This window comes from Phocoena sinus, chromosome 15, assembly GCF_008692025.1.
Source record: "Phocoena sinus isolate mPhoSin1 chromosome 15, mPhoSin1.pri, whole genome shotgun sequence".
Lineage (NCBI taxonomy): Eukaryota > Metazoa > Chordata > Mammalia > Artiodactyla > Phocoenidae > Phocoena > Phocoena sinus.
In genome coordinates, this window is record NC_045777.1 from 34164534 (window position 1) to 34174787 (window position 10254).

The following is a 10254-nucleotide window of genomic DNA, read 5'->3' on the forward strand; positions in this document are numbered from 1 at the left end:
CATCTTAACCTTCCTCTGAGGTTCTGGTCCCATGTCCTTGATTCTATAGGTGATCATTCCAGCCTACTTTCCCATCCAAAACCCTAAGGTACTCATTATTAGCTTCTATCATGTCTCCTTTAGTATCTGCATTCTTGAATATGATTTCAAAACTGACTGTCCAATCAGACAATGAGGTGTTAAGGAAGGATATTAGTTTTATAATCTTACAGAGTCTGATAGAAGCTGGTCATAAATGAGACCCTCATCAGTAGTTTTGATTCTTTGTTCATTGATTTATTTTTGTGAATCTAATCATTCATAAGTCTTTATGGTCTCTTTCTGGAGTTCAAGTGTATTAACATTTATTCTTGTTGATAATTAGGTATAACCCACAAATTCCCTTTCTTTTTCCCCCTTTTTTCCTTCCTCCCTCCTTCTCTCCCTTGCTTTCTTCTTTCCTTCTGTATTTAGTTTTTCTTTTCCCTTCCTTTCTTTCCTTAACTTTTAAAAAAACTTTTCTCTAGGTTCAAATATTTTGACTTACTAGGGATAAAGAGGTTCAAAATCCTTTTCATCACATTTAGTTAGATTTCTGACTCACCCTACATAACCATTATTTCTTCAGGCACATATCCCCACAAAACAGGCGTCAAAACACATTAAAAGCACAACTTCTTAAAATATCAAAGACTGTGTTCTTTATTTTTTGAGTGTCTCCACAAGGCTACAAACCTGTCTAGATTAGTTGTGTGACCTGTATTGCTGTCAAGATATGGTAAATTCAGGTGTTTTACTCAGTGTCGATTTCATCTCATTTATACATATGTGTAAAATTCTGCTTTAATCCAAATCCCACCATCTAAATAATTTTTACAGAGGCTAAAGATATGTCAGGCTAGCAAACAGTTTCATGACCTTCATAGAAATGCCCAGGGTCTAGATTTTCCACCATAGAGATACCCTTAGCCTAAGCCACCAGCAACAGAGATTTGAAGAAGACTAAAATCAAAATCCACATTAGATTTATCACAATTAAGCTGTGTGCTGAATGGGAGGGGTAATCCCAAAACACACTATTTGAATCTGAGATCAGTTTGGTAAGAAATACAATACAACATTATTATCCTCATTATACTGTTGAAGAAACTCAACTGTATAGTAAACAAAAAAGTTGAATGTCTTGTCCAAGTTCATACAACTAGCAGGTACAAGAGAACCTACACTGGCTTTAGAATCACTTTCCTTTGCTTCTTGGACAGATGGCTAAAAGCATAACCTCATCACATATGCAGAATTTTCACAGATTAACTGAAAAAGGACTTTCTTACAACCAAAGTGAGTCCACTGGAGAGTAAGTACAGAGCACTTTCCTTGGTTTCTAAAGATTTTGTGATCCAGATTAATTAGGTATCTCACTATGATCTATTACTATTTCTTGAGACAGGTAAGGAAAACGAAAACAGAATGATGAACATGGGGGAAAATGTAGTTTATTTTAAGCAAAACTGTTTTTGAGAATCTTCTCATTCTTCACCCTTAATTTTTCCACTTAGACCTAATGTGACAGTTTACTCAGTGACTCATGACAGTATCTTTTTTCTTTTCTCCCCCTCTCCTTCCCTCTCTCTCTTTTTTCTTTCTTTCCTTCCTTCCTTCCTTCCTTCCTTCCTTCCTTCCTCCCTCCCTCCCTCCCTCCCTTCTTTCTTTCTTCCTTCCTTCCTTCCTTCCTTCCTTCCTTCCTTCCTTCCTTCCTTCCTTTCTTTCTTTCTTTCTTTCTTTCTTTCTTTCTTTCTTTCTTTCTTTCTCTCTTTCTCTCTTTCTTCCTTTCTTTCATTCTTTCTTTCTTTCTTGTCTTCTTTATATTGAATAAACTACTCCACGGGCTTTTTTCCCCTCGCCTTCTATGTCTTAAGACACCCAGGACATTTTCTCACATAGGATCAGCCAGGTTGGTCTGTGTGCTCATGCCCTGACGGTTCTCATAAGAAAAGAGGGGATGGAAGCTCAATGCCTGCAGTGTGTGAAAATAGGAGTAAGGTGAGGGCAGAGTGTGGCAGCTATTGTCCTAGGGGCATAAATGGATAATCACTCTTGTCACAGCAAATAGACTCTGTCACAAGGAATTCTGTGGTTTTCCAGAGGAAATGAGCTTTCCCTGCAGGCTGCCAAGCCCAAATGAGCTCCTTACAGCACCTGCAGATCTGAGCATCAAGCAATTATTCCACTATCTTGCCTAAAAACAAAGACTGGGCTACCCTTTCACAACGTCTGATTTTATCCAGCTAACATAAACTAATTATATTTGCAGCAGGAGGGGAGGAAGGCTTTCATAGTCCTCTGTGGGAGTTGTCCTTTGTGCTTTGTGCCATGTTGTCAGTTATGGCAATCCAAAAAATCACTACCCTTCAATCAAAGGAGTTGCTGGATGAAGCGCTTAAAGAGATACAGTGAGGCCCTTAGCACTAATAAATCTCACCGCCCAGGAGTTAGCCATGCGCCTGAGTGGCCCACACTGCCCATTTAGCAGTGGTATAAGGAACCATTGTTAAGTGTCACTTAGTAGCAATTACAGCCTGGTCAAAACAGGTTTTTTTTGTTTGTTTTGTTTTTGGACAACCTGTTAATGGGCCCATGATTAGGTGTAAGGAATAACCCAAACCATGGGTACTGAAACAAGGTTAGAGGTTAATTGAGACTTTCTATCCCAACAGCCTGAGATTTTGCAACCTTTTTCTGAGAGGACAGTGCTGAACAAAAAAGAGATAATGTGATAAAATTAGTTGGAAAGCAGGAGGGTCAAAATTCCCAGATAAGGAAGGGAAACTGGCCAAGGAAATCAGGCCAGAGGGACTACCTGGGCCACTTGAGATGCCAATAATATCTGTGACTATTCATCTGGTGGATGAGGCAGAAAGTGGTGGGCCTACCATTCATCATATCCTCCTCCCTACCAGAGAAAATAGAAGGTCAATGCTATAAACAGTAGGCACCCCAGAATAATTGAAATTCCAGAGGCTGTCTCACTAGAACAGCTCACAGGCAATCAGGTTTTTCTTTTCCTAGTGAAGGTATATTCAAGTCTTGAAATTGTGTAGCTGGCCTTCTTCATGGTGTCTGGGGGGCGGGTATTCTTCTGAGAGTTTGTGAGGCATTATGTCTAAACAAATGAGTTGAGAGGCAGTGGCTCAACAGGACTTCATGGGCAAGCTTTCTCTGGCATGGTGCACCCAAGGTCCACACCTGCTTACACTCTGTTCACTCTATCAAAAAGGCCCCTCTTTCTCCATCCCTTCTAGGTCATAATCATCATACTTCCCCTTAAGTTCAAAAGCAGCTGCTCTTTATCTAGAAACCTAGGACCCTGAAACTATTGGAGGTTTCTGGCACTTGATATTTCTTAAAGGTTTTTTTTTAAACCCTCCTCCTTTGCCCCCACCCCCATCATAAACTTTGACAAGTCCAGCTGGCAGATCCCTTTGACTGGAAATTGACTAAAAATTGCCAACTCATTTTCTTTCTTTCTTTTTTTTCCTTTCCAGTGCAGCTGGCGCCAAAATGCAATGATTTGTTTTGCTCCAGTCACTGAAGTTTTTGTTTTCTTTTATTTCAACCCCCTGCTGTCTTCCCAACTTGGTGCTGAGTCATATGGTGCAGGTGTTCTAAGCGGCTGGTATTTATGTCACTTGCAGATGGTTTGGGTAAATTACACGATGTTCCTGCAGCCCCGTCGAGCCTCTCTCCACTCTCTTTGATCCAGGGGCTTCCTGTGGCTCCTGCACATGTGCAGAACTTCAGGGCAATGGGTGAACTCTTGGCTGGATTCTATCCAAAGATGGTTAGGTTGCTTTGGGCCCCACAGTCTGATGGGATCCAACTCAAGCTAACGAGAATAGAGATCCCTGAAATCACAAGGCTTAACCTACATTAATTTACACAGGGAATCACATCCCCAATGTACCATAGAGCACACGTAAGCTAATGCCATAGCTGCCTAAGGAAATTGGGATAAAGTGGTCCCGTTCTGTCTCTGAAGAAGGGGAAAGTCATGTTGGAGAAGGAAGACCTGTTACAGGAAACTATTGTCTTAGAACTACACATTTAGTGTTTCCTCTTTCCTTGTCCTCTTGTCTAACCCCACAGTGTCTCCAAGCCTCTATTCTAATGCTCACTGCAAAGACTGGCTCACAGGTAAGGACCTGAAAAATATTTATTTATACTTTAGACACAGAGAATAGATAAGGAACTTGGGAATCCTTGCTTTCTTCCATCTGAGAAGGCTGTCCTTCATCAGGAGAAAATACACTCCACTTGGAAAGGCTCAACAAATTAACTTCCTGTGGAGATTTGTGACTTAGCAAGGGAAATCTCTGTTTGGCCATCACCAAAGACATGAATTATTTTCAGAAAAAGGATTTTAGGAGAACTATGCCTTCCCAGTACTGTAGAAATCTACATTGAAAATGCAGATTTCAATGTGACCAACCTTCTGGGGGGTTTCCCAGGAAGAGTGATTTTCAGTGCTGAAATGGAAGCAGTCCTGGGCAAACAGTGGCTACCTTAATGTGTGTAGAGAATAACCCAAAAAACCATTAAAATGGGGATTTCTGGTTCCCCATCCCCCGAGATGATTCAGTTGGTCTGGGGTGGGACCCAAGGATTTGCATTTCTGAGAAGCTCCAAGGTGATGGTAAAACAGCCAGGCTGTACTTTGAGTTACAAACAGCTAGAACATCCTTTGCTAGTCTCTAGAGGCTTCAGAAGAGGAGATGAAAAGTGTGAGAAGATAAAAGTGAAGAAAGAGTACAGATGCTGGGGCAGTGCCTAGACGGTTGAAACTTGAACAACATGGATTTTAACTGTGCTGGTCCGTTTGTTTGTGGATTTTTTTCAACAAATGCCACAGTATTACATAATCCCTGGTTGGTGAATCCCCTATGCAGAACCACTAATAAGGAGGGCCAACTATAAGTTAAAGGTGGATTTTCCACTGCACAGAGGGTGGTGCCCCTAACCCCTGTGTAGTTCAAGGGTTAACTGTACTAGAAAAAGGTATTATTTTTTAAAATGAGACTCATCCTGAATGTATCAGGCAGTTATTGCCATAATAACAACAACCCAAAAATCCCAGTGTCATGCAGCAATAAACATATTTTCCCACTCACAGAATGGCAGGTCCAGTGTGGTTCAGCAGATCTGGGCTCAGCTGGGAAGATGGGTTTCAGTCAGCAGGTCTCTTCCACATACCTCATTCTGGCAAGTTGACACATGCTTTTCTCCGGGGGAATCAGAAATGGAAACGTGATGTTTCTGAACACATAGGTTCAGATGTGGCACAATGTCACTTTCACTCACATTCCATTGGTTAGAGCCAGTCAAGCCCAAAATCAGTGGAGTGGGGCAGTACATTCTTCCACTGAACGTGGGTGAGGTGGGACTGAATACTTGTTGAATAATAATCTAATCTGCTACAGGGATCTCAGAGTTTGAGAATACCCAGTGTGGTGACTGAAATATAATTGTTACATGTCTCATAACCTACAAAAAATTTTCAGTTTCTCTTAGCAGTTAGGGATAGTTACCACATAGCTGAAATATTTACTAAATGCTGTAATACAGATTCCAGTTACTCATTTTTTAAAAAAAAATCTACTTGATATTTCAATTTATTTCATTGTTTTATAGGAAACTAAAAAGAATATAGAATATGCAATGTTAACCCATGTTACAAGTGTGTTTAGAAATAAAGGTACTATGATTTATTTTATTTTATCTGAACTACTCTATTTCTCATCTTGATTATTCTTTCCTCTGAAGTACTCAACCATTTTCCATTCAATTAAGTAAACCTATAGATTCAGTGGGTTTTCCTACCTAAACACTACAAATATTTTAAGTTACAATAAAATATCATGTAGGGATGTAGAGAGAAGGCATAAATAACTATCAAAATAAGTATATAAATTAAGAAATCATTTTGACGACAATAGAATCATCTTGTTTTTCAAACAGGCAAGCTGTGCTTGATTTTTGGCAAAGGGCTTTAAAATGGGTTTTACCAGTATGCTGAGAATAAGAGGTATTGTTTTCATTGACAGGGCCTGCTAGAGGGTCAATATTTCCAGAACGTTTGTATTACCGTCCACTGCTTATTAACTAGACCTCTTCCAACAGAACACGAGCGTTTAATTGGTTTAACAAAGGAAGTTCTTTATCAAAATTAAGGAAGTCATTTGCTGTTTATATGGTCCAAGAAACATAAACTTTGTCACTGAGCCCTAGAAGAATTCTCTATTAACAGAAGGCTGACCATTTTGTAAACTATATCTTCAATCAGGATTCAGGTTATATACTATGGTATCTAGTGATTTCTGGCTGGGTTACAGTGACCTGCACGTAACCCTGGCAGGAAGCCCCTGGACACAGTGTTTCCATCCCTTTTGTGTGCCAATATAAGAGAGTCAACAGTTCTCATTTAAATCACTAACAGAAGACTAGCACAAATAGGTCATCAGTTGGGTTTGTTGTCCAAAGGGGACTAATCTTGCAATGGCTATGAGAATCAAGGTAAGTTCCATTTTGTGCTGCTAATCACTCCAATGAATTTCATGCAGGAGAAACCTGATTAAAACGAATGACTGTAGCAGCTTTGAATGCAAAAATCAAAGAGAGGCTTACAATAAAAGTGCAATATACGACCTAATGATTATGCAGGAAGGAGGCAATGGATGTTGTTAGCAAGTATCTGCTGCTCGATATGATTGCTCTAGAGTTGGGCTAGTCAATATCCTAGTCGTTAGCTATCTGTGACTCTTTAAATTTGAGCTAATTAAAATTAAAAATTCGAGTCCTCATCTACATCAGCCACAATTCAAGTGGTCAATAGCCACATGTGGCTAGTGACTACCATATAGGAGAGCACAGATATGGAACATTTTCATCATAGTGGAAATTTCTGTTGGATAGCAATCACCTGAAGTGTCTTTTTACTGGAAAGATGTTGGACTTAGTGCTTGTATAATGAAAACCTGATTTTTCTTTTCAGTAATGCTGTGAAACTCTTTTCTCAGCTCCAGCTCTGTAGTAAGGATTGCCCTAAAATTTGAACCTAGAGGATTCACCTATCTTTAATGAATAAACTGTTAGTACTGATATTAATATTTCTGCTCTTAATGAATGTTTGTTATGTGCCCTGCATATGGAGCATTAACTATGTCCCAAGGAGGCAGTGGGAACAGGCTACTATCTAGAAAAAAAAATGACTTTGTGTTATGCTTGCCATGATTGCTTGGTCACCCAGGGTTTCTTTCCCTCCTCTTTGGGAGATATGAGCTTTAATGGAATGTAGGATGTGGTGACCTGAGATCACCAACTAGTTTTTGTTCTTTTTTTTCTGTATCTACTCTTATGGTCCTTCTTGGATATACTGGATTAGAGTGTCCTTATACTCTTCCAGTTCTTCTCCAAGAATTGTAAATGTTTGTTGGACTCCTCCATCTTGATGATATATGAACATTGGAAGCAAAACAAATTCTTAAATGCCACATTAACTCCAGGTTCCAAAGGGTTCAAGTTCTGACTATAACCTTTGAAGTGTATAGAACAGCATGTAAATTCAGTTTTTACCTCTGTCAGAGGGGATATGGTTTCTGTTACTCTTATATACAGCTTGTGTTCCAGGATCTGCCCCTTTGAACACCACTGAGTTCTAGGCATTTTACAAATTTGTGTCATTTTATTCTTATTGCAGAGAGTAATAACTATCTATAGGTTACTCTGACAAAAATGAAAGAAAGTAAGAGCTGACCCAAGATCACAATTAAGTAAACTATTTGAACCTAAGGCAATTGCTTCTCTTTGTCTTTTTTTTTTTTTCTGACAGCTCCTGTTATTGGGATAGCTACATAGAATTAAGCCATGGACTCTGCTAGAGTCTGGAGGTGGTGTATGGGGACAAGAATAAGGACCATGTTCAAGAGGAAAGGAGAAGAGATAGTGCAGTGTATTTGAGCTCTCACCAAAGAGGCTGAGATTCAGTAGGAATAGTTGGAGCAGACAGAAATTCAATTATGGATCTAGGCAATCAGAGAAAGGTTGCACTTAGGAGATTTGTGGGTTCCCAGGCTTACCCCAGAAACAATACTTAGGGCCACAAGACTGATGTTGAAACTGCTAGATTAGGATCCTAGTTTCCTTGCGAGATCAGGTTGAATCCTTTAGTTGGATATGAACTGCCATTCTCAAAGCTTTGGAATAAAGAAAATCCATAACATTTTTGCTTCTCTTAGTAAATCTCAGCTTAGCCATGAAATTTCAGAGAAAGAAAATTGCATGCATTCAATGTTCTGATAGAGATACTACTATATACAGTAATAATAAGAGAACGTCATGGAAATACAGAAACAACATAAGAAATTGTTGAGTGTTGTGCTTCAAATACAACAAAATACCCTAAGCTACTCAGTTAATAGTAAATGACTATTATATACAACATAGGACCAAAATCTCAGAACACCAATGATTGTCCAGCCTTGTTTTATTGCAGAAAAATTTGCTATGGTGTTTGCATTTGGAAACTTTTTCTTACATTACACAGGAAAAAAAGACAAACTTTTCAGCACCTGGAATTGTTAGAGAGGTATAACTATGGTGACAATATAGTTTATCATCTAAATAGAGACACTTCTTTGAATGAATATAATTATTTGTAATTACACCAGAACCACAGGTGTAAGCCACAACTGTCAGAGACAGAACAGGGCACACTGTCACCCTAGGTATGGACCACAACTGCGTGCAACTGGAGTCATGACATTTCCCCATCTCAGTTGCCAAATATGACCAAAAGCCTGCTCGTTTGTGTCAGCTGATGATGTAAATGTACAATGATGAAGATGTCCAATAACCTGTTTTTAAAATATAGCTAGAGTAAAGAAAAATGTGATCATTATTGTTGGGTTTTTACCTTAAAAAAACAAACAAAAAAAAACCCAGTCACTTGACACAGTACATTCAAGAAAAAAGTGTTCAGTTACCAATCTCCACTTGGCATGGGAGAGTATTTCTCTTCAATTTAAATAAATAATCAATTACCTACTATCATCAAGACATTTTGTATGATATTCTATTTCAATGTGTCTGGTCTAGCCATTAGAGAAATTTGGAAGGCATTTGAGTTGTCACAATGCTTGGGTTGCACCACTGGTGTTTAGTGGGGGGGTACCTGGAACTGCAGAAGTCCTGCAATGTGCTGTATAGTCTCACACAAAGAAGTGATATCTCGGGTCTCTCCTGATGGTTGTGTGGAGAAAAATGTGCTTAGAAAAACCTAAGCCTAAAACTTAACTCCATTTTATATATAAATGCAAAGTATATTTTTTTACACTGTTTTAATAGCAACTATCATACATACTGAGGGAATATGTCCTTTGTTTTATTTGGTACTCTACCAAGAATCATAATTTCAGAAAATCACATCACAGAAGGCATCATAGCTGGGTGGTAACACAACACATTTGAATCTGTGACTGACATTCAATGTGACCCAAGCATTTATATGTCAACATGCTTATTATATCATAAAGGATTTTCTTCTTAATTTCCTTTACAATTTATTTTTACATTATAATTAGAACATTATATTGACTTAAAAGTAAGTGTGTGAGATGTTTATATTAGCTATGAATTTAATTTCAGTATAGTAACTACACTATAGTTATAACATATCTGATTTAAATGGGGGTCTTTGAGTTGGATAGGGCTGTGGCCAGGACTCCAGGACAGTGCTATCCATAGTGTAGTCCCAGAATTGGCAGCAAGGTGGTCATTAGAGATGCAGATTCTTGGGCTTCACTCCAGATCAACAGAATTACAATCTATTAGGAGTGGCATTCAACTGATCTGTGATTTAACAAACATTTCAGGTGATTCTTGTACATGCTTTAATGCATGCAACTATTTGAGGATTATCGCTCCAGGTAAGGCAAAGATGAGTAATAAATTGTCTTCAAAGAAAATATAGTTTAACAGGAGAAATAAAGATATCTTCCTACTTGAGTTACATGAGTCAGAAAATCATAAGGATCACAATGACCAAAAACATAATAGAAGTTTGGCAATAACCTAATTCCAGAGAGTGATATACCAAACATGATGTATCAACAGCAAAAAGCTGGGTTCTGAGACAAGTTTAAACTACACAACCCCAATTAAAATGAACAGGACTTATGTTGTTAAGACTCGATACAGTCCTAAAAACATACTTAGCAGAGTACT

General features: G+C 38.6%; 1 long non-coding RNA gene across 2 annotated transcripts in view; it reads right to left on the reverse strand.

Moving 5' to 3' along the window:
* LOC116740943 overlaps positions 1-5263 on the reverse strand; it is a 43665-nt gene extending 38402 nt beyond the window's left edge. For both annotated transcript variants that reach the window (XR_004345986.1, XR_004345987.1), the window contains exon 1: positions 5145-5263. This is a non-coding gene — a long non-coding RNA (uncharacterized LOC116740943). The remainder of the gene's footprint in view (positions 1-5144) is intronic.
* Positions 5264-10254: the final 4991 nt, after the last annotated feature.